The 18,590-nt window shown below is 41.1% G+C and overlaps 46 non-coding genes across 46 annotated transcripts; all 46 read left to right on the forward strand.

Moving 5' to 3' along the window:
* The first annotated feature begins 128 nt into the window (after nt 1-128).
* Nucleotides 129-210, forward strand: trnas-aga (transfer RNA serine (anticodon AGA)). Its single transcript has one exon. It is a non-coding gene; the product is annotated as a tRNA-Ser (tRNA).
* Nucleotides 211-464: 254 nt separating this feature from the next.
* trnaa-ugc (transfer RNA alanine (anticodon UGC)) lies at nt 465-536 on the forward strand. Its single transcript has one exon. It is a non-coding gene; the product is annotated as a tRNA-Ala (tRNA).
* A 574-nt stretch (nt 537-1,110) lies between these two features.
* Nucleotides 1,111-1,182, forward strand: trnaa-agc (transfer RNA alanine (anticodon AGC)). The gene has a single exon. It is a non-coding gene; the product is annotated as a tRNA-Ala (tRNA).
* Nucleotides 1,183-1,423: 241 nt separating this feature from the next.
* Nucleotides 1,424-1,505, forward strand: trnas-aga (transfer RNA serine (anticodon AGA)). Its single transcript has one exon. It is a non-coding gene; the product is annotated as a tRNA-Ser (tRNA).
* Nucleotides 1,506-1,756: 251 nt separating this feature from the next.
* trnaa-agc (transfer RNA alanine (anticodon AGC)) lies at nt 1,757-1,828 on the forward strand. The gene has a single exon. It is a non-coding gene; the product is annotated as a tRNA-Ala (tRNA).
* Nucleotides 1,829-2,456: 628 nt separating this feature from the next.
* Nucleotides 2,457-2,538, forward strand: trnas-aga (transfer RNA serine (anticodon AGA)). Its single transcript has one exon. It is a non-coding gene; the product is annotated as a tRNA-Ser (tRNA).
* A 251-nt stretch (nt 2,539-2,789) lies between these two features.
* trnaa-agc (transfer RNA alanine (anticodon AGC)) lies at nt 2,790-2,861 on the forward strand. The gene has a single exon. It is a non-coding gene; the product is annotated as a tRNA-Ala (tRNA).
* Nucleotides 2,862-3,824: 963 nt separating this feature from the next.
* On the forward strand, nt 3,825-3,896 carry trnaa-ugc (transfer RNA alanine (anticodon UGC)). Its single transcript has one exon. It is a non-coding gene; the product is annotated as a tRNA-Ala (tRNA).
* A 242-nt stretch (nt 3,897-4,138) lies between these two features.
* Nucleotides 4,139-4,220, forward strand: trnas-aga (transfer RNA serine (anticodon AGA)). Its single transcript has one exon. It is a non-coding gene; the product is annotated as a tRNA-Ser (tRNA).
* A 255-nt stretch (nt 4,221-4,475) lies between these two features.
* trnaa-ugc (transfer RNA alanine (anticodon UGC)) lies at nt 4,476-4,547 on the forward strand. The gene has a single exon. It is a non-coding gene; the product is annotated as a tRNA-Ala (tRNA).
* A 241-nt stretch (nt 4,548-4,788) lies between these two features.
* Nucleotides 4,789-4,870, forward strand: trnas-aga (transfer RNA serine (anticodon AGA)). Its single transcript has one exon. It is a non-coding gene; the product is annotated as a tRNA-Ser (tRNA).
* Nucleotides 4,871-5,137: 267 nt separating this feature from the next.
* trnas-aga (transfer RNA serine (anticodon AGA)) lies at nt 5,138-5,219 on the forward strand. The gene has a single exon. It is a non-coding gene; the product is annotated as a tRNA-Ser (tRNA).
* A 251-nt stretch (nt 5,220-5,470) lies between these two features.
* trnaa-ugc (transfer RNA alanine (anticodon UGC)) lies at nt 5,471-5,542 on the forward strand. Its single transcript has one exon. It is a non-coding gene; the product is annotated as a tRNA-Ala (tRNA).
* A 281-nt stretch (nt 5,543-5,823) lies between these two features.
* On the forward strand, nt 5,824-5,905 carry trnas-aga (transfer RNA serine (anticodon AGA)). The gene has a single exon. It is a non-coding gene; the product is annotated as a tRNA-Ser (tRNA).
* A 600-nt stretch (nt 5,906-6,505) lies between these two features.
* trnaa-ugc (transfer RNA alanine (anticodon UGC)) lies at nt 6,506-6,577 on the forward strand. Its single transcript has one exon. It is a non-coding gene; the product is annotated as a tRNA-Ala (tRNA).
* Nucleotides 6,578-6,819: 242 nt separating this feature from the next.
* On the forward strand, nt 6,820-6,901 carry trnas-aga (transfer RNA serine (anticodon AGA)). Its single transcript has one exon. It is a non-coding gene; the product is annotated as a tRNA-Ser (tRNA).
* Nucleotides 6,902-7,156: 255 nt separating this feature from the next.
* Nucleotides 7,157-7,228, forward strand: trnaa-ugc (transfer RNA alanine (anticodon UGC)). Its single transcript has one exon. It is a non-coding gene; the product is annotated as a tRNA-Ala (tRNA).
* Nucleotides 7,229-7,802: 574 nt separating this feature from the next.
* trnaa-ugc (transfer RNA alanine (anticodon UGC)) lies at nt 7,803-7,874 on the forward strand. The gene has a single exon. It is a non-coding gene; the product is annotated as a tRNA-Ala (tRNA).
* Nucleotides 7,875-8,155: 281 nt separating this feature from the next.
* Nucleotides 8,156-8,237, forward strand: trnas-aga (transfer RNA serine (anticodon AGA)). Its single transcript has one exon. It is a non-coding gene; the product is annotated as a tRNA-Ser (tRNA).
* A 255-nt stretch (nt 8,238-8,492) lies between these two features.
* Nucleotides 8,493-8,564, forward strand: trnaa-agc (transfer RNA alanine (anticodon AGC)). Its single transcript has one exon. It is a non-coding gene; the product is annotated as a tRNA-Ala (tRNA).
* A 241-nt stretch (nt 8,565-8,805) lies between these two features.
* Nucleotides 8,806-8,887, forward strand: trnas-aga (transfer RNA serine (anticodon AGA)). The gene has a single exon. It is a non-coding gene; the product is annotated as a tRNA-Ser (tRNA).
* Nucleotides 8,888-9,154: 267 nt separating this feature from the next.
* trnas-aga (transfer RNA serine (anticodon AGA)) lies at nt 9,155-9,236 on the forward strand. The gene has a single exon. It is a non-coding gene; the product is annotated as a tRNA-Ser (tRNA).
* A 255-nt stretch (nt 9,237-9,491) lies between these two features.
* On the forward strand, nt 9,492-9,563 carry trnaa-agc (transfer RNA alanine (anticodon AGC)). Its single transcript has one exon. It is a non-coding gene; the product is annotated as a tRNA-Ala (tRNA).
* A 240-nt stretch (nt 9,564-9,803) lies between these two features.
* Nucleotides 9,804-9,885, forward strand: trnas-aga (transfer RNA serine (anticodon AGA)). Its single transcript has one exon. It is a non-coding gene; the product is annotated as a tRNA-Ser (tRNA).
* A 251-nt stretch (nt 9,886-10,136) lies between these two features.
* On the forward strand, nt 10,137-10,208 carry trnaa-agc (transfer RNA alanine (anticodon AGC)). Its single transcript has one exon. It is a non-coding gene; the product is annotated as a tRNA-Ala (tRNA).
* Nucleotides 10,209-10,489: 281 nt separating this feature from the next.
* On the forward strand, nt 10,490-10,571 carry trnas-aga (transfer RNA serine (anticodon AGA)). Its single transcript has one exon. It is a non-coding gene; the product is annotated as a tRNA-Ser (tRNA).
* A 255-nt stretch (nt 10,572-10,826) lies between these two features.
* On the forward strand, nt 10,827-10,898 carry trnaa-ugc (transfer RNA alanine (anticodon UGC)). Its single transcript has one exon. It is a non-coding gene; the product is annotated as a tRNA-Ala (tRNA).
* Nucleotides 10,899-11,139: 241 nt separating this feature from the next.
* On the forward strand, nt 11,140-11,221 carry trnas-aga (transfer RNA serine (anticodon AGA)). The gene has a single exon. It is a non-coding gene; the product is annotated as a tRNA-Ser (tRNA).
* Nucleotides 11,222-11,488: 267 nt separating this feature from the next.
* trnay-aua (transfer RNA tyrosine (anticodon AUA)) lies at nt 11,489-11,570 on the forward strand. Its single transcript has one exon. It is a non-coding gene; the product is annotated as a tRNA-Tyr (tRNA).
* A 255-nt stretch (nt 11,571-11,825) lies between these two features.
* Nucleotides 11,826-11,897, forward strand: trnaa-agc (transfer RNA alanine (anticodon AGC)). The gene has a single exon. It is a non-coding gene; the product is annotated as a tRNA-Ala (tRNA).
* A 240-nt stretch (nt 11,898-12,137) lies between these two features.
* On the forward strand, nt 12,138-12,219 carry trnas-aga (transfer RNA serine (anticodon AGA)). Its single transcript has one exon. It is a non-coding gene; the product is annotated as a tRNA-Ser (tRNA).
* A 251-nt stretch (nt 12,220-12,470) lies between these two features.
* trnaa-agc (transfer RNA alanine (anticodon AGC)) lies at nt 12,471-12,542 on the forward strand. Its single transcript has one exon. It is a non-coding gene; the product is annotated as a tRNA-Ala (tRNA).
* Nucleotides 12,543-12,823: 281 nt separating this feature from the next.
* Nucleotides 12,824-12,905, forward strand: trnas-aga (transfer RNA serine (anticodon AGA)). Its single transcript has one exon. It is a non-coding gene; the product is annotated as a tRNA-Ser (tRNA).
* Nucleotides 12,906-13,172: 267 nt separating this feature from the next.
* On the forward strand, nt 13,173-13,254 carry trnas-aga (transfer RNA serine (anticodon AGA)). The gene has a single exon. It is a non-coding gene; the product is annotated as a tRNA-Ser (tRNA).
* Nucleotides 13,255-13,505: 251 nt separating this feature from the next.
* On the forward strand, nt 13,506-13,577 carry trnaa-agc (transfer RNA alanine (anticodon AGC)). The gene has a single exon. It is a non-coding gene; the product is annotated as a tRNA-Ala (tRNA).
* A 281-nt stretch (nt 13,578-13,858) lies between these two features.
* trnas-aga (transfer RNA serine (anticodon AGA)) lies at nt 13,859-13,940 on the forward strand. Its single transcript has one exon. It is a non-coding gene; the product is annotated as a tRNA-Ser (tRNA).
* A 267-nt stretch (nt 13,941-14,207) lies between these two features.
* Nucleotides 14,208-14,289, forward strand: trnas-aga (transfer RNA serine (anticodon AGA)). Its single transcript has one exon. It is a non-coding gene; the product is annotated as a tRNA-Ser (tRNA).
* A 604-nt stretch (nt 14,290-14,893) lies between these two features.
* Nucleotides 14,894-14,975, forward strand: trnas-aga (transfer RNA serine (anticodon AGA)). Its single transcript has one exon. It is a non-coding gene; the product is annotated as a tRNA-Ser (tRNA).
* A 267-nt stretch (nt 14,976-15,242) lies between these two features.
* On the forward strand, nt 15,243-15,324 carry trnas-aga (transfer RNA serine (anticodon AGA)). The gene has a single exon. It is a non-coding gene; the product is annotated as a tRNA-Ser (tRNA).
* A 255-nt stretch (nt 15,325-15,579) lies between these two features.
* trnaa-ugc (transfer RNA alanine (anticodon UGC)) lies at nt 15,580-15,651 on the forward strand. The gene has a single exon. It is a non-coding gene; the product is annotated as a tRNA-Ala (tRNA).
* A 574-nt stretch (nt 15,652-16,225) lies between these two features.
* Nucleotides 16,226-16,297, forward strand: trnaa-agc (transfer RNA alanine (anticodon AGC)). Its single transcript has one exon. It is a non-coding gene; the product is annotated as a tRNA-Ala (tRNA).
* A 281-nt stretch (nt 16,298-16,578) lies between these two features.
* On the forward strand, nt 16,579-16,660 carry trnas-aga (transfer RNA serine (anticodon AGA)). The gene has a single exon. It is a non-coding gene; the product is annotated as a tRNA-Ser (tRNA).
* A 267-nt stretch (nt 16,661-16,927) lies between these two features.
* On the forward strand, nt 16,928-17,009 carry trnas-aga (transfer RNA serine (anticodon AGA)). Its single transcript has one exon. It is a non-coding gene; the product is annotated as a tRNA-Ser (tRNA).
* Nucleotides 17,010-17,613: 604 nt separating this feature from the next.
* Nucleotides 17,614-17,695, forward strand: trnas-aga (transfer RNA serine (anticodon AGA)). The gene has a single exon. It is a non-coding gene; the product is annotated as a tRNA-Ser (tRNA).
* Nucleotides 17,696-17,950: 255 nt separating this feature from the next.
* trnaa-ugc (transfer RNA alanine (anticodon UGC)) lies at nt 17,951-18,022 on the forward strand. The gene has a single exon. It is a non-coding gene; the product is annotated as a tRNA-Ala (tRNA).
* A 241-nt stretch (nt 18,023-18,263) lies between these two features.
* Nucleotides 18,264-18,345, forward strand: trnas-aga (transfer RNA serine (anticodon AGA)). The gene has a single exon. It is a non-coding gene; the product is annotated as a tRNA-Ser (tRNA).
* The last annotated feature ends 245 nt before the right edge of the window (nt 18,346-18,590 follow it).

Below are 18,590 nucleotides of genomic sequence, written 5' to 3' on the forward strand. Positions count from 1 at the left end.
TCCAGAATTATTCACATGGCAGTTTTTATATACGCCACTTCCAGAATTATTCACATGGCAGTCTTTGTATAAGCCACTTAGCCAGTGTCTGATATTAGCAAGATTCAATTTATTTTTAGTTTTTATGTGTTGTTGTGGCCGAGAGGTTAAGGCGATGGACTAGAAATCCATTGGGGTCTCCCCGCGCAGGTTCGAGTCCTGCCAGCAACGAAGTTGACTGTAGAGCTTTCTGGTCCCACCGCAGAGTCATTTTTTGATATTCATACCTTAACGTGTGCAGTCCCACTTTGAAACTCCAAATTCACAAGGATTTTTATTTAAAGTGATGCATTCAGTCTTCCCAAGTTAGCTTTTCTTAGGTTTTCTTAGTTAGGTTTTCCCTTGGAAACGTCTCCATTCATTGTTTTTTACTCACACTTCTTCCTTTATATACGCGAAAACAAAGTAATTTTTGGCAGTTGTGCAGGGATGTAGCTCAGTGGTAGAGCGCATGCTTTGCATGTATGAGGTCCTGGGTTCAATCCCCAGCATCTCCATTAGATATTATGCGCAAATTTAATAAGTGTTTCAGGTAAGTCGTGGGGAAATGTCATGATAAGAGGAGCCATCAAATATACCGTCCAACAAGGAAAAAAAGCACCAACGGTAATTTACCAAGTAAAAACCACACCCTTACCTTATTATGTGTGTTCCAGAATTATTCACATGGCAGTCTTTATATACGCCACTTAGCCAGTGTCTGATATTGGCAAAAGTCAATTTATCCAGTTTTTATGCGTTGTTGTGGCCGAGAGGTTAAGGCGATGGACTAGAAATCCATTGGGGTCTCCCAGCGCAGGTTCGAGTCCTGCCAGCAACGAAGTTGACTGTAGAGCTTTCTGGTCCCACCGCAGAGTCATTTTTTGATATTCATACCTTAACGTGTGCAGTCCCACTTTGAAACTCCAAATTCACAAGGATTTTTATTTAAAGTGATGCATTCAGTCTTCCCAAGTTAGCTTTTTGCCAGTCATAGTAGGTTTTCCCTTGGAAACGTCTCCATTCATTGTTTTTTTCTCACACTTCTTCCTTTATATACGAAAAAACAAAGTAATTTTTGGAATTTGTGCAGGGGATGTAGCTCAGTGGTAGAGCGCATGCTTAGCATGTATGAGGTCCTGGGTTCAATCCCCGCCATCTCCATTAGATATTATGCGCAAATTTAATAAGTGTTTCAGGTAAGTCGTGGGGAAATGTCATGATAAGAGGAGCCATCAAATATACCGTCCAACAAGGAAAAAAAGCACCAACGGTAATTTACCAAGTAAAAACCACACCCTTACCTTATTATGTGTGTTCCAGAATTATTCACATGGCAGTCTTTATATACGCCACTTAGCCAGTGTCTGATATTGGCAAAAGTCAATTTATCCAGTTTTTATGCGTTGTTGTGGCCGAGAGGTTAAGGCGATGGACTAGAAATCCATTGGGGTCTCCCCGCGCAGGTTCGAGTCCTGCCAGCAACGAAGTTGACTGTAGAGCTTTCTGGTCCCACCGCAGAGTCATTTTTTGATATTCATACCTTAACGTGTGCAGTCCCACTTTGAAACTCCAAATTCACAAGGATTTTTATTTAAAGTGATGCATTCAGTCTTCCCAAGTTAGCTTTTTGCCAGTCATAGTAGGTTTTCCCTTGGAAACGTCTCCATTCATTGTTTTTTTCTCACACTTCTTCCTTTATATACGAAAAAACAAAGTAATTTTTGGAATTTGTGCAGGGGATGTAGCTCAGTGGTAGAGCGCATGCTTAGCATGTATGAGGTCCTGGGTTCAATCCCCGGCATCTCCATTAGATATTATGCGCAAATTTAAAAGGTTTTCAGGTAAGTCGTGGGGAAATGTCATGATAAGAGGAGCCATCAAATATACCGTCCAACAAGGGAAAAAAGCACCAACGGTAATTTAGCAAGTAAAAACCACACCCTTACCTTATTATGTGTGTTCCAGAATTATTCACATGGCAGTCTTTATATACGCCACTTCAAGAATTATTCACATGGCAGTCTTTGTATAAGCCACTTAGCCAGTGTCTGATATTAGCAAAATTCAATTTATTTTTAGTTTTTATGTGTTGTTGTGGCCGAGAGGTTAAGGCGACGGACTAGAAATCCATTGGGGTCTCCCCGCGCAGGTTCGAGTCCTGCCAGCAACGAAGTTGACTGTAGAGCTTTCTGGTCCCACCGCAGAGTCATTTTTTGATATTCATACCTTAACGTGTGCAGTCCCACTTTGAAACTCCAAATTCACAAGGATTTTTATTTAAAGTGATGCATTCAGTCTTCCCAAGTTAGCTTTTTGCCAGTCATAGTAGGTTTTCCCTTGTATTCACTTCCAGAATTATTCACATGGCAGTCTTTGTATAAGCCACTTAGCCAGTGTCTGATATTAGCAAAATTCAATTTATCCAGTTTTTATGCGTTGTTGTGGCCGAGAGGTTAAGGCGATGGACTAGAAATCCATTGGGGTCTCCCCGCGCAGGTTCGAGTCCTGCCAGCAACGAAGTTGACTGTAGAGCTTTCTGGTCCCACCGCAGAGTCATTTTTTGATATTCATACCTTAACGTGTGCAGTCCCACTTTGAAACTCCAAATTCACAAGGATTTTTATTTAAAGTGATGCATTCAGTCTTCCCAAGTTAGCTTTTTGCCAGTCATAGTAGGTTTTCCCTTGGAAACGTCTCCATTCATTGTTTTTTTCTCACACTTCTTCCTTTATATACGAAAAAACAAAGTAATTTTTGGAATTTGTGCAGGGGATGTAGCTCAGTGGTAGAGCGCATGCTTAGCATGTATGAGGTCCTGGGTTCAATCCCCGGCATCTCCATTAGATATTATGCGCAAATTTAAAAGGTTTTCAGGTAAGTCGTGGGGAAATGTCATGATAAGAGGAGCCATCAAATATACCGTCCAACAAGGGAAAAAAGCACCAACGGTAATTTAGCAAGTAAAAACCACACCCTTACCTTATTATGTGTGTTCCAGAATTATTCACATGGCAGTCTTTATATACGCCACTTCAAGAATTATTCACATGGCAGTCTTTGTATAAGCCACTTAGCCAGTGTCTGATATTAGCAAAATTCAATTTATTTTTAGTTTTTATGTGTTGTTGTGGCCGAGAGGTTAAGGCGACGGACTAGAAATCCATTGGGGTCTCCCCGCGCAGGTTCGAGTCCTGCCAGCAACGAAGTTGACTGTAGAGCTTTCTGGTCCCACCGCAGAGTCATTTTTTGATATTCATACCTTAACGTGTGCAGTCCCACTTTGAAACTCCAAATTCACAAGGATTTTTATTTAAAGTGATGCATTCAGTCTTCCCAAGTTAGCTTTTTGCCAGTCATAGTAGGTTTTCCCTTGTATTCACTTCCAGAATTATTCACATGGCAGTCTTTGTATAAGCCACTTAGCCAGTGTCTGATATTAGCAAAATTCAATTTATTTTTAGTTTTTATGTGTTGTTGTGGCCGAGAGGTTAAGGCGATGGACTAGAAATCCATTGGGGTCTCCCCGCGCAGGTTCGAGTCCTACCAGCAACGAAGTTGACTGTAGAGCTTTCTGGTCCCACCGCAGAGTCATTCTTTGATATTCATACCTTAACGTGTGTAGTCCCACTTTGAAACTCCAAATTCACAAGGATTTTTATTTTAAGTGATGCATTCAGTCTTCCCAAGTTAGCTTTTTGCCAGTCATAGTAGGTTTTCCCTTGGAAACGTCTCCATTCATTGTTTTTTTCTCACACTTCTTCCTTTATATACGCAAAAACAAAGTAATTTTTGGCAGTTGTGCAGGGGGTGTAGCTCAGTGGTAGAGCGCATGCTTTGCATGTATGAGGTCCTGGGTTCAATCCCCGGCATCTCCATTAGATATTGTGCGCAAATTTAAAAGGTTTTCAGGTAAGTCGTGGGGAAATGTCTTGATAAGAGGAGCCATCAAATATACCGTCCAACAAGGGAAAAAAGCACCAACGGTAATTTACCAAGTAAAAACCACACCCTTACCTTATTATGTGTGTTCCAGAATTATTCACACGGCAGTCTTTATATAAGCCACTTAGCCAGTGTCTGATATTAGCAAAATTCAATTTATTTTTAGTTTTTATGTGTTGTTGTGGCCGAGAGGTTAAGGCGATGGACTAGAAATCCATTGGGGTCTCCCCGCGCAGGTTCGAGTCCTGCCAGCAACGAAGTTGACTGTAGAGCTTTCTGGTCCCACCGCAGAGTCATTTTTTGATATTCATACCTTAACGTGTGCAGTCCCACTTTGAAACTCCAAATTCACAAGGATTTTTATTTAAAGTGATGCATTCAGTCTTCCCAAGTTAGCTTTTCTTAGGTTTTCTTAGTTAGGTTTTCCCTTGGAAACGTCTCCATTCATTGTTTTTTACTCACACTTCTTCCTTTATATACGCGAAAACAAAGTAATTTTTGGCAGTTGTGCAGGGGATGTAGCTCAGTGGTAGAGCGCATGCTTTGCATGTATGAGGTCCTGGGTTCAATCCCCAGCATCTCCATTAGATATTATGCGCAAATTTAATAAGTGTTTCAGGTAAGTCGTGGGGAAATGTCATGATAAGAGGAGCCATCAAATATACCGTCCAACAAGGAAAAAAAGCACCAACGGTAATTTACCAAGTAAAAACCACACCCTTACCTTATTATGTGTGTTCCAGAATTATTCACATGGCAGTCTTTATATACGCCACTTAGCCAGTGTCTGATATTGGCAAAAGTCAATTTATCCAGTTTTTATGCGTTGTTGTGGCCGAGAGGTTAAGGCGATGGACTAGAAATCCATTGGGGTCTCCCCGCGCAGGTTCGAGTCCTGCCAGCAACGAAGTTGACTGTAGAGCTTTCTGGTCCCACCGCAGAGTCATTTTTTGATATTCATACCTTAACGTGTGCAGTCCCACTTTGAAACTCCAAATTCACAAGGATTTTTATTTAAAGTGATGCATTCAGTCTTCCCAAGTTAGCTTTTTGCCAGTCATAGTAGGTTTTCCCTTGTATTCACTTCAAGAATTATTCACATGGCAGTCTTTGAATAAGCCACTTAGCCAGTGTCTGATATTAGCAAAATTCAATTTATTTTTAGTTTTTATGTGTTGTTGTGGCCGAGAGGTTAAGGCGATGGACTAGAAATCCATTGGGGTCTCCCCGCGCAGGTTCGAGTCCTGCCAGCAACGAAGTTGACTGTAGAGCTTTCTGGTCCCACCGCAGAGTCATTTTTTGATATTCATACCTTAACGTGTGCAGTCCCACTTTGAAACTCCAAATTCACAAGGATTTTTATTTAAAGTGATGCATTCAGTCTTCCCAAGTTAGCTTTTTGCCAGTCATAGTAGGTTTTCCCTTGGAAACGTCTCCATTCATTGTTTTTTTCTCACACTTCTTCCTTTATATACGCAAAAACAAAGTAATTTTTGGCAGTTGTGCAGGGGGTGTAGCTCAGTGGTAGAGCGCATGCTTTGCATGTATGAGGTCCTGGGTTCAATCCCCGGCATCTCCATTAGATATTATGCGCAAATTTAAAAGGTTTTCAGGTAAGTCGTGGGGAAATGTCATGATAAGAGGAGCCATCAAATACACCGTCCAACAAGGAAAAAAAGCACCAACGGTAATTTACCAAGTAAAAACCACACCCTTACCTTATTATGTGTGTTCCAGAATTATTCACATGGCAGTCTTTATATACGCCACTTCAAGAATTATTCACATGGCAGTCTTTGTATAAGCCACTTAGCCAGTGTCTGATATTAGCAAAATTCAATTTATTTTTAGTTTTTATGTGTTGTTGTGGCCGAGAGGTTAAGGCGATGGACTAGAAATCCATTGGGGTCTCCCCGCGCAGGTTCGAGTCCTGCCAGCAACGAAGTTGACTGTAGAGCTTTCTGGTCCCACCGCAGAGTCATTTTTTGATATTCATACCTTAACGTGTGCAGTCCCACTTTGAAACTCCAAATTCACAAGGATTTTTATTTAAAGTGATGCATTCAGTCTTCCCAAGTTAGCTTTTTGCCAGTCATAGTAGGTTTTCCCTTGTATTCACTTCCAGAATTATTCACATGGCAGTCTTTGTATAAGCCACTTAGCCAGTGTCTGATATTAGCAAAATTCAATTTATTTTTAGTTTTTATGTGTTGTTGTGGCCGAGAGGTTAAGGCGATGGACTAGAAATCCATTGGGGTCTCCCCGCGCAGGTTCGAGTCCTACCAGCAACGAAGTTGACTGTAGAGCTTTCTGGTCCCACCGCAGAGTCATTCTTTGATATTCATACCTTAACGTGTGTAGTCCCACTTTGAAACTCCAAATTCACAAGGATTTTTATTTTAAGTGATGCATTCAGTCTTCCCAAGTTAGCTTTTTGCCAGTCATAGTAGGTTTTCCCTTGGAAACGTCTCCATTCATTGTTTTTTTCTCACACTTCTTCCTTTATATACGCAAAAACAAAGTAATTTTTGGCAGTTGTGCAGGGGGTGTAGCTCAGTGGTAGAGCGCATGCTTTGCATGTATGAGGTCCTGGGTTCAATCCCCGGCATCTCCATTAGATATTATGCGCAAATTTAAAAGGTTTTCAGGTAAGTCGTGGGGAAATGTCATGATAAGAGGAGCCATCAAATATACCGTCCAACAAGGGAAAAAAGCACCAACGGTAATTTACCAAGTAAAAACCACACCCTTACCTTATTATGTGTGTTCCAGAATTATTCACACGGCAGTCTTTATATAAGCCACTTAGCCAGTGTCTGATATTAGCAAAATTCAATTTATTTTTAGTTTTTATGTGTTGTTGTGGCCGAGAGGTTAAGGCGATGGACTAGAAATCCATTGGGGTCTCCCCGCGCAGGTTCGAGTCCTGCCAGCAACGAAGTTGACTGTAGAGCTTTCTGGTCCCACCGCAGAGTCATTTTTTGATATTCATACCTTAACGTGTGCAGTCCCACTTTGAAACTCCAAATTCACAAGGATTTTTATTTAAAGTGATGCATTCAGTCTTCCCAAGTTAGCTTTTCTTAGGTTTTCTTAGTTAGGTTTTCCCTTGGAAACGTCTCCATTCATTGTTTTTTACTCACACTTCTTCCTTTATATACGCGAAAACAAAGTAATTTTTGGCAGTTGTGCAGGGGATGTAGCTCAGTGGTAGAGCGCATGCTTTGCATGTATGAGGTCCTGGGTTCAATCCCCAGCATCTCCATTAGATATTATGCGCAAATTTAATAAGTGTTTCAGGTAAGTCGTGGGGAAATGTCATGATAAGAGGAGCCATCAAATATACCGTCCAACAAGGAAAAAAAGCACCAACGGTAATTTACCAAGTAAAAACCACACCCTTACCTTATTATGTGTGTTCCAGAATTATTCACATGGCAGTCTTTATATACGCCACTTAGCCAGTGTCTGATATTGGCAAAAGTCAATTTATCCAGTTTTTATCCGTTGTTGTGGCCGAGAGGTTAAGGCGATGGACTAGAAATCCATTGGGCTCTCCCCGCGCAGGTTCGAGTCCTGCCAGCAACGAAGTTGACTGTAGAGCTTTCTGGTCCCACCGCAGAGTCATTTTTTGATATTCATACCTTAACGTGTGCAGTCCCACTTTGAAACTCCAAATTCACAAGGATTTTTATTTAAAGTGATGCATTCAGTCTTCCCAAGTTAGCTTTTTGCCAGTCATAGTAGGTTTTCCCTTGGAAACGTCTCCATTCATTGTTTTTTTCTCACACTTCTTCCTTTATATACGAAAAAACAAAGTAATTTTTGGAATTTGTGCAGGGGATGTAGCTCAGTGGTAGAGCGCATGCTTTGCATGTATGAGGTCCTGGGTTCAATCCCCGGCATCTCCATTAGATATTATGCGCAAATTTAAAAGGTTTTCAGGTAAGTCGTGGGGAAATGTCATGATAAGAGGAGCCATCAAATATACCGTCCAACAAGGGAAAAAAGCACCAACGGTAATTTACCTAGTAAAAACCAAACCCTTACCTTATTATGTGTGTTCCAGAATTATTCACATGGCAGTCTTTATATACGCCACTTCCAGAATTATTCACATGGCAGTCTTTGTATAAGCCACTTAGCCAGTGTCTGATATTAGCAAAATTCAATTTATTTTTAGTTTTTATGTGTTGTTGTGGCCGAGAGGTTAAGGCGATGGACTAGAAATCCATTGGGGTCTCCCCGCGCAGGTTCGAGTCCTGCCAGCAACGAAGTTGACTGTAGAGCTTTCTGGTCCCACCGCAGAGTCATTTTTTGATATTCATACCTTAACGTGTGCAGTCCCACTTTGAAACTCCAAATTCACAAGGATTTTTATTTAAAGTGATGCATTCAGTCTTCCCAAGTTAGCTTTTCTTAGGTTTTCTTAGTTAGGTTTTCCCTTGGAAACGTCTCCATTCATTGTTTTTTACTCACACTTCTTCCTTTATATACGCGAAAACAAAGTAATTTTTGGCAGTTGTGCAGGGGATGTAGCTCAGTGGTAGAGCGCATGCTTAGCATGTATGAGGTCCTGGGTTCAATCCCCGGCATCTCCATTAGATATTATGCGCAAATTTAATAAGTGTTTCAGGTAAGTCGTGGGGAAATGTCATGATAAGAGGAGCCATCAAATATACCGTCCAACAAGGAAAAAAAGCACCAACGGTAATTTACCAAGTAAAAACCACACCCTTACCTTATTATGTGTGTTCCAGAATTATTCACATGGCAGTCTTTATATACGCCACTTAGCCAGTGTCTGATATTGGCAAAAGTCAATTTATCCAGTTTTTATGCGTTGTTGTGGCCGAGAGGTTAAGGCGATGGACTAGAAATCCATTGGGGTCTCCCCGCGCAGGTTCGAGTCCTGCCAGCAACGAAGTTGACTGTAGAGCTTTCTGGTCCCACCGCAGAGTCATTTTTTGATATTCATACCTTAACGTGTGCAGTCCCACTTTGAAACTCCAAATTCACAAGGATTTTTATTTAAAGTGATGCATTCAGTCTTCCCAAGTTAGCTTTTTGCCAGTCATAGTAGGTTTTCCCTTGTATTCACTTCAAGAATTATTCACATGGCAGTCTTTGTATAAGCCACTTAGCCGGTGTCTGATATTAGCAAAATTCCATTTATTTTTAGTTTTTATGTGTTGTTGTGGCCGAGAGGTTAAGGCGATGGACTAGAAATCCATTGGGGTCTCCCCGCGCAGGTTCGAGTCCTGCCAGCAACGAAGTTGACTGTAGAGCTTTCTGGTCCCACCGCAGAGTCATTTTTTGATATTCATACCTTAACGTGTGCAGTCCCACTTTGAAACTCCAAATTCACAAGGATTTTTATTTAAAGTGATGCATTCAGTCTTCCCAAGTTAGCTTTTCTTAGGTTTTCTTAGTTAGGTTTTCCCTTGGAAACGTCTCCATTCATTGTTTTTTACTCACACTTCTTCCTTTATATACGCAAAAACAAAGTAATCTTTGGAATTTGTGCAGGGGATGTAGCTCAGTGGTAGAGCGCATGCTTAGCATGTATGAGGTCCTGGGTTCAATCCCCAGCATCTCCATTAGATATTATGCGCAAATTTAAAAGGTTTTCAGGTAAGTCGTGGGGAAATGTCATGATAAGAGGAGCCATCAAATATACCGTCCAACAAGGAAAAAAAGCACCAACGGTAATTTACCAAGTAAAAACCACACCCTTACCTTATTATGTGTGTTCCAGAATTATTCACATGGCAGTCTTTATATACGCCACTTAGCCAGTGTCTGATATTGGCAAAAGTCAATTTATCCAGTTTTTATGTGTTGTTGTGGCCGAGAGGTTAAGGCGATGGACTAGAAATCCATTGGGGTCTCCCCGCGCAGGTTCGAGTCCTGCCAGCAACGAAGTTGACTGTAGAGCTTTCTGGTCCCACCGCAGAGTCATTTTTTGATATTCATACCTTAACGTGTGCAGTCCCACTTTGAAACTCCAAATTCACAAGGATTTTTATTTAAAGTGATGCATTCAGTCTTCCCAAGTTAGCTTTTTGCCAGTCATAGTAGGTTTTCCCTTGGAAACGTCTCCATTCATTGTTTTTTTCTCACACTTCTTCCTTTATATACGCGAAAACAAAGTCATTTTTGGCAGTTGTGCAGGGGATGTAGCTCAGTGGTAGAGCGCATGCTTAGCATGTATGAGGTCCTGGGTTCAATCCCCGGCATCTCCATTAGATATTATGCGCAAATTTAAAAGGTTTTCAGGTAAGTCGTGGGGAAATGTCATGATAAGAGGAGCCATCAAATATACCGTCCAACAAGGGAAAAAAGCACCAACGGTAATTTACCTAGTAAAAACCAAACCCTTACCTTATTATGTGTGTTCCAGAATTATTCACATGGCAGTCTTTATATACGCCACTTCCAGAATTATTCACATGGCAGTCTTTGTATAAGCCACTTAGCCAGTGTCTGATATTAGCAAAATTCAATTTATTTTTAGTTTTTATGTGTTGTTGTGGCCGAGAGGTTAAGGCGATGGACTAGAAATCCATTGGGGTCTCCCCGCGCAGGTTCGAGTCCTGCCAGCAACGAAGTTGACTGTAGAGCTTTCTGGTCCCACCGCAGAGTCATTTTTTCATATTCATACCTTAACGTGTGCAGTCCCACTTTGAAACTCCAAATTCACAAGGATTTTTATTTAAAGTGATGCATTCAGTCTTCCCAAGTTAGCTTTTCTTAGGTTTTCTTAGTTAGGTTTTCCCTTGGAAACGTCTCCATTCATTGTTTTTTACTCACACTTCTTCCTTTATATACGCGAAAACAAAGTAATTTTTGGCAGTTGTGCAGGGGATGTAGCTCAGTGGTAGAGCGCATGCTTTGCATGTATGAGGTCCTGGGTTCAATCCCCAGCATCTCCATTAGATATTATGCGCAAATTTAATAAGTGTTTCAGGTAAGTCGTGGGGAAATGTCATGATAAGAGGAGCCATCAAATATACCGTCCAACAAGGAAAAAAAGCACCAACGGTAATTTACCAAGTAAAAACCACACCCTTACCTTATTATGTGTGTTCCAGAATTATTCACATGGCAGTCTTTATATACGCCACTTAGCCAGTGTCTGATATTGGCAAAAGTCAATTTATCCAGTTTTTATGTGTTGTTGTGGCCGAGAGGTTAAGGCGATGGACTAGAAATCCATTGGGGTCTCCCCGCGCAGGTTCGAGTCCTGCCAGCAACGAAGTTGACTGTAGAGCTTTCTGGTCCCACCGCAGAGTCATTTTTTGATATTCATACCTTAACGTGTGCAGTCCCACTTTGAAACTCCAAATTCACAAGGATTTTTATTTAAAGTGATGCATTCAGTCTTCCCAAGTTAGCTTTTTGCCAGTCATAGTAGGTTTTCCCTTGTATTCACTTCAAGAATTATTCACATGGCAGTCTTTGTATAAGCCACTTAGCCAGTGTCTGATATTAGCAAAATTCAATTTATTTTTAGTTTTTATGTGTTGTTGTGGCCGAGAGGTTAAGGCGATGGACTATAAATCCATTGGGGTCTCCCCGCGCAGGTTCGAGTCCTGCCAGCAACGAAGTTGACTGTAGAGCTTTCTGGTCCCACCGCAGAGTCATTTTTTGATATTCATACCTTAACGTGTGCAGTCCCACTTTGAAACTCCAAATTCACAAGGATTTTTATTTAAAGTGATGCATTCAGTCTTCCCAAGTTAGCTTTTCTTAGGTTTTCTTAGTTAGGTTTTCCCTTGGAAACGTCTCCATTCATTGTTTTTTACTCACACTTCTTCCTTTATATACGCAAAAACAAAGTAATCTTTGGAATTTGTGCAGGGGATGTAGCTCAGTGGTAGAGCGCATGCTTAGCATGTATGAGGTCCTGGGTTCAATCCCCAGCATCTCCATTAGATATTATGCGCAAATTTAAAAGGTTTTCAGGTAAGTCGTGGGGAAATGTCATGATAAGAGGAGCCATCAAATATACCGTCCAACAAGGAAAAAAAGCACCAACGGTAATTTACCAAGTAAAAACCACACCCTTACCTTATTATGTGTGTTCCAGAATTATTCACATGGCAGTCTTTATATACGCCACTTAGCCAGTGTCTGATATTGGCAAAAGTCAATTTATCCAGTTTTTATGTGTTGTTGTGGCCGAGAGGTTAAGGCGATGGACTAGAAATCCATTGGGGTCTCCCCGCGCAGGTTCGAGTCCTGCCAGCAACGAAGTTGACTGTAGAGCTTTCTGGTCCCACCGCAGAGTCATTTTTTGATATTCATACCTTAACGTGTGCAGTCCCACTTTGAAACTCCAAATTCACAAGGATTTTTATTTAAAGTGATGCATTCAGTCTTCCCAAGTTAGCTTTTTGCCAGTCATAGTAGGTTTTCCCTTGGAAACGTCTCCATTCATTGTTTTTTTCTCACACTTCTTCCTTTATATACGCGAAAACAAAGTCATTTTTGGCAGTTGTGCAGGGGATGTAGCTCAGTGGTAGAGCGCATGCTTAGCATGTATGAGGTCCTGGGTTCAATCCCCGGCATCTCCATTAGATATTATGCGCAAATTTAAAAGGTTTTCAGGTAAGTCGTGGGGAAATGTCATGATAAGAGGAGCCATCAAATATACCGTCCAACAAGGGAAAAAAGCACCAACGGTAATTTACCTAGTAAAAACCAAACCCTTACCTTATTATGTGTGTTCCAGAATTATTCACATGGCAGTCTTTATATACGCCACTTCCAGAATTATTCACATGGCAGTCTTTGTATAAGCCACTTAGCCAGTGTCTGATATTAGCAAAATTCAATTTATTTTTAGTTTTTATGTGTTGTTGTGGCCGAGAGGTTAAGGCGATGGACTAGAAATCCATTGGGGTCTCCCCGCGCAGGTTCGAGTCCTGCCAGCAACGAAGTTGACTGTAGAGCTTTCTGGTCCCACCGCAGAGTCATTTTTTGATATTCATACCTTAACGTGTGCAGTCCCACTTTGAAACTCCAAATTCACAAGGATTTTTATTTAAAGTGATGCATTCAGTCTTCCCAAGTTAGCTTTTTGCCAGTCATAGTAGGTTTTCCCTTGTATTCACTTCAAGAATTATTCACATGGCAGTCTTTGAATAAGCCACTTAGCCAGTGTCTGATATTAGCAAAATTCAATTTATTTTTAGTTTTTATGTGTTGTTGTGGCCGAGAGGTTAAGGCGATGGACTAGAAATCCATTGGGGTCTCCCCGCGCAGGTTCGAGTCCTGCCAGCAACGAAGTTGACTGTAGAGCTTTCTGGTCCCACCGCAGAGTCATTTTTTGATATTCATACCTTAACGTGTGCAGTCCCACTTTGAAACTCCAAATTCACAAGGATTTTTATTTAAAGTGATGCATTCAGTCTTCCCAAGTTAGCTTTTTGCCAGTCATAGTAGGTTTTCCCTTGGAAACGTCTCCATTCATTGTTTTTTTCTCACACTTCTTCCTTTATATACGAAAAAACAAAGTAATTTTTGGAATTTGTGCAGGGGATGTAGCTCAGTGGTAGAGCGCATGCTTAGCATGTATGAGGTCCTGGGTTCAATCCCCGGCATCTCCATTAGATATTATGCGCAAATTTAAAAGGTTTTCAGGTAAGTCGTGGGGAAATGTCATGATAAGAGGAGCCATCAAATATACCGTCCAACAAGGGAAAAAAGCACCAACGGTAATTTAGCAAGTAAAAACCACACCCTTACCTTATTATGTGTGTTCCAGAATTATTCACATGGCAGTCTTTATATACGCCACTTCCAGAATTATTCACATGGCAGTCTTTGTATAAGCCACTTAGCCAGTGTCTGATATTAGCAAAATTCAATTTATTTTTAGTTTTTATGTGTTGTTGTGGCCGAGAGGTTAAGGCGATGGACTAGAAATCCATTGGGGTCTCCCCGCGCAGGTTCGAGTCCTGCCAGCAACGAAGTTGACTGTAGAGCTTTCTGGTCCCACCGCAGAGTCATTTTTTGATATTCATACCTTAACGTGTGCAGTCCCACTTTGAAACTCCAAATTCACAAGGATTTTTATTTAAAGTGATGCATTCAGTCTTCCCAAGTTAGCTTTTTGCCAGTCATAGTAGGTTTTCCCTTGTATTCACTTCCAGAATTATTCACATGGCAGTCTTTGTATAAGCCACTTAGCCAGTGTCTGATATTAGCAAAATTCAATTTATTTTTAGTTTTTATGTGTTGTTGTGGCCGAGAGGTTAAGGCGATGGACTAGAAATCCATTGGGGTCTCCCCGCGCAGGTTCGAGTCCTGCCAGCAACGAAGTTGACTGTAGAGCTTTCTGGTCCCACCGCAGAGTCATTCTTTGATATTCATACCTTAACGTGTGTAGTCCCACTTTGAAACTCCAAATTCACAAGGATTTTTATTTTAAGTGATGCATTCAGTCTTCCCAAGTTAGCTTTTTGCCAGTCATAGTAGGTTTTCCCTTGGAAACGTCTCCATTCATTGTTTTTTTCTCACACTTCTTCCTTTATATACGCAAAAACAAAGTAATTTTTGGCAGTTGTGCAGGGGGTGTAGCTCAGTGGTAGAGCGCATGCTTTGCATGTATGAGGTCCTGGGTTCAATCCCAGGCATCTCCATTAGATATTATGCGCAAATTTAAAAGGTTTTCAGGTAAGTCGTGGGGAAATGTCATGATAAGAGGAGCCATCAAATATACCGTCCAACAAGGGAAAAAAGCACCAACGGTAATTTACCTAGTAAAAACCAAACCCTTACCTTATTATGTGTGTTCCAGAATTATTCACATGGCAGTCTTTATATACGCCACTTCCAGAATTATTCACATGGCAGTCTTTGTATAAGCCACTTAGCCAGTGTCTGATATTAGCAAAATTCAATTTATTTTTAGTTTTTATGTGTTGTTGTGGCCGAGAGGTTAAGGCGATGGACTAGAAATCCATTGGGGTCTCCCCGCGCAGGTTCGAGTCCTGCCAGCAACGAAGTTGACTGTAGAGCTTTCTGGTCCCACCGCAGAGTCATTTTTTGATATTCATACCTTAACGTGTGCAGTCCCACTTTGAAACTCCAAATTCACAAGGATTTTTATTTAAAGTGATGCATTCAGTCTTCCCAAGTTAGCTTTTTGCCAGTCATAGTAGGTTTTCCCTTGTATTCACTTCCAGAATTATTCACATGGCAGTCTTTGTATAAGCCACTTAGCCAGTGTCTGATATTAGCAAAATTCAATTTATTTTTAGTTTTTATGTGTTGTTGTGGCCGAGAGGTTAAGGCGATGGACTAGAAATCCATTGGGGTCTCCCCGCGCAGGTTCGAGTCCTGCCAGCAACGAAGTTGACTGTAGAGCTTTCTGGTCCCACCGCAGAGTCATTCTTTGATATTCATACCTTAACGTGTGTAGTCCCACTTTGAAACTCCAAATTCACAAGGATTTTTATTTAAAGTGATGCATTCAGTCTTCCCAAGTTAGCTTTTCTTAGGTTTTCTTAGTTAGGTTTTCCCTTGGAAACGTCTCCATTCATTGTTTTTTACTCACACTTCTTCCTTTATATACGCGAAAACAAAGTAATTTTTGGCAGTTGTGCAGGGGATGTAGCTCAGTGGTAGAGCGCATGCTTTGCATGTATGAGGTCCTGGGTTCAATCCCCAGCATCTCCATTAGATATTATGCGCAAATTTAATAAGTGTTTCAGGTAAGTCGTGGGGAAATGTCATGATAAGAGGAGCCATCAAATATACCGTCCAACAAGGAAAAAAAGCACCAACGGTAATTTACCAAGTAAAAACCACACCCTTACCTTATTATGTGTGTTCCAGAATTATTCACATGGCAGTCTTTATATACGCCACTTAGCCAGTGTCTGATATTGGCAAAAGTCAATTTATCCAGTTTTTATGCGTTGTTGTGGCCGAGAGGTTAAAGCGATGGACTAGAAATCCATTGGGGTCTCCCCGCGCAGGTTCGAGTCCTGCCAGCAACGAAGTTGACTGTAGAGCTTTCTGGTCCCACCGCAGAGTCATTTTTTGATATTCATACCTTAACGTGTGCAGTCCCACTTTGAAACTCCAAATTCACAAGGATTTTTATTTAAAGTGATGCATTCAGTCTTCCCAAGTTAGCTTTTTGCCAGTCATAGTAGGTTTTCCCTTGGAAACGTCTCCATTCATTGTTTTTTTCTCACACTTCTTCCTTTATATACGAAAAAACAAAGTAATTTTTGGAATTTGTGCAGGGGATGTAGCTCAGTGGTAGAGCGCATGCTTAGCATGTATGAGGTCCTGGGTTCAATCCCCGGCATCTCCATTAGATATTATGCGCAAATTTAAAAGGTTTTCAGGTAAGTCGTGGGGAAATGTCATGATAAGAGGAGCCATCAAATATACCGTCCAACAAGGGAAAAAAGCACCAACGGTAATTTAGCAAGTAAAAACCACACCCTTACCTTATTATGTGTGTTCCAGAATTATTCACATGGCAGTCTTTATATACGCCACTTCCAGAATTATTCACATGGCAGTCTTTGTATAAGCCACTTAGCCAGTGTCTGATATTAGCAAAATTCAATTTATTTTTAGTTTTTATGTGTTGTTGTGGCCGAGAGGTTAAGGCGATGGACTAGAAATCCATTGGGGTCTCCCCGCGCAGGTTCGAGTCCTGCCAGCAACGAAGTTGACTGTAGAGCTTTCTGGTCCCACCGCAGAGTCATTTTTTGATATTCATACCTTAACGTGTGCAGTCCCACTTTGAAACTCCAAATTCACAAGGATTTTTATTTAAAGTGATGCATTCAGTCTTCCCAAGTTAGCTTTTTGCCAGTCATAGTAGGTTTTCCCTTGTATTCACTTCCAGAATTATTCACATGGCAGTCTTTGTATAAGCCACTTAGCCAGTGTCTGATATTAGCAAAATTCAATTTATTTTTAGTTTTTATGTGTTGTTGTGGCCGAGAGGTTAAGGCGATGGACTAGAAATCCATTGGGGTCTCCCCGCGCAGGTTCGAGTCCTGCCAGCAACGAAGTTGACTGTAGAGCTTTCTGGTCCCACCGCAGAGTCATTCTTTGATATTCATACCTTAACGTGTGTAGTCCCACTTTGAAACTCCAAATTCACAAGGATTTTTATTTTAAGTGATGCATTCAGTCTTCCCAAGTTAGCTTTTTGCCAGTCATAGTAGGTTTTCCCTTGGAAACGTCTCCATTCATTGTTTTTTTCTCACACTTCTTCCTTTATATACGCAAAAACAAAGTAATTTTTGGCAGTTGTGCAGGGGGTGTAGCTCAGTGGTAGAGCGCATGCTTTGCATGTATGAGGTCCTGGGTTCAATCCCAGGCATCTCCATTAGATATTATGCGCAAATTTAAAAGGTTTTCAGGTAAGTCGTGGGGAAATGTCATGATAAGAGGAGCCATCAAATATACCGTCCAACAAGGGAAAAAAGCACCAACGGTAATTTACCTAGTAAAAACCAAACCCTTACCTTATTATGTGTGTTCCAGAATTATTCACATGGCAGTCTTTATATACGCCACTTCCAGAATTATTCACATGGCAGTCTTTGTATAAGCCACTTAGCCAGTGTCTGATAGTAGCAAAATTCAATTTATTTTTAGTTTTTATGTGTTGTTGTGGCCGAGAGGTTAAGGCGATGGACTAGAAATCCATTGGGGTCTCCCCGCGCAGGTTCGAGTCCTGCCAGCAACGAAGTTGACTGTAGAGCTTTCTGGTCCCACCGCAGAGTCATTTTTTCATATTCATACCTTAACGTGTGCAGTCCCACTTTGAAACTCCGAATTCACAAGGATTTTTATTTAAAGTGATGCATTCAGTCTTCCCAAGTTAGCTTTTCTTAGGTTTTCTTAGTTAGGTTTTCCCTTGGAAACGTCTCCATTCATTGTTTTTTACTCACACTTCTTCCTTTATATACGCGAAAACAAAGTAATTTTTGGCAGTTGTGCAGGGGATGTAGCTCAGTGGTAGAGCGCATGCTTTGCATGTATGAGGTCCTGGGTTCAATCCCCAGCATCTCCATTAGATATTATGCGCAAATTTAATAAGTGTTTCAGGTAAGTCGTGGGGAAATGTCATGATAAGAGGAGCCATCAAATATACCGTCCAACAAGGAAAAAAAGCACCAACGGTAATTTACCAAGTAAAAACCACACCCTTACCTTATTATGTGTGTTCCAGAATTATTCACATGGCAGTCTTTATATACGCCACTTAGCCAGTGTCTGATATTGGCAAAAGTCAATTTATCCAGTTTTTATGCGTTGTTGTGGCCGAGAGGTTAAGGCGATGGACTAGAAATCCATTGGGGTCTCCCCGCGCAGGTTCGAGTCCTGCCAGCAACGAAGTTGACTGTAGAGCTTTCTGGTCCCACCGCAGAGTCATTTTTTGATATTCATACCTTAACGTGTGCAGTCCCACTTTGAAACTCCAAATTCACAAGGATTTTTATTTAAAGTGATGCATTCAGTCTTCCCAAGTTAGCTTTTTGCCAGTCATAGTAGGTTTTCCCTTGTATTCACTTCCAGAATTATTCACATGGCAGTCTTTGTATAAGCCACTTAGCCAGTGTCTGATATTAGCAAAATTC

Source organism: Gasterosteus aculeatus, chromosome 5, assembly GCF_964276395.1.
Source record: "Gasterosteus aculeatus chromosome 5, fGasAcu3.hap1.1, whole genome shotgun sequence".
NCBI lineage: Eukaryota > Metazoa > Chordata > Actinopteri > Perciformes > Gasterosteidae > Gasterosteus > Gasterosteus aculeatus.